The sequence below is a fragment of the Penaeus monodon genome, chromosome 23 (genome assembly GCF_015228065.2).
Source record: "Penaeus monodon isolate SGIC_2016 chromosome 23, NSTDA_Pmon_1, whole genome shotgun sequence".
In the NCBI taxonomy this organism is placed as follows: Eukaryota; Metazoa; Arthropoda; class Malacostraca; order Decapoda; family Penaeidae; genus Penaeus; species Penaeus monodon.
The window spans coordinates 39,942,172-39,942,582 of record NC_051408.1 but is presented as its reverse complement, the minus strand read 5'-3'; the positions used below and the strand labels follow the sequence as shown (position 1 = coordinate 39,942,582).

At 34.5% G+C, this 411-nt stretch overlaps 1 protein-coding gene across 1 annotated transcript in view; it reads left to right on the top strand.

Moving 5' to 3' along the window:
- Nucleotides 1-411, top strand: part of LOC119588053 (glycine-rich cell wall structural protein 1-like) — a 29,023-nt gene that overhangs the window by 22,829 nt on the left and 5,783 nt on the right. The window lies entirely within an intron of this gene.

Here is a 411-nt window from a genome sequence, read left to right as displayed (position 1 = left end):
GTATTAATAAGATTCCTAAGTGGCCCATGAACATCATGTGATACGATGCTTGCAATGATTTTTTTTTTTATTAGTATGGACTGTCCATATTCCCTAAAATGACGAAGATCAAATAAAACTAAACAAAAACAAAAGTACGGAGACGCCGACAAAGAGTTAGTGACGGAATCTCCACCTTCAGCTTTGGGTGAAGAAAAGAAAGGAAGAAAGTATGAAGGAGAATGGATGCAATATATCAGGTCAAACCAGACGACTGTGTTTTACTATTCTTGTTTTGATGAAAACAATTAGCAATTATTCTAGTAAAATAAAGACGAAGGACTATGATATTGGAGGGTTTATTGGCGATTGATCAAGAAACGTGGGTGCAAAATTTACCATCAAATCCGGTGATATAATTGATAAATGAAA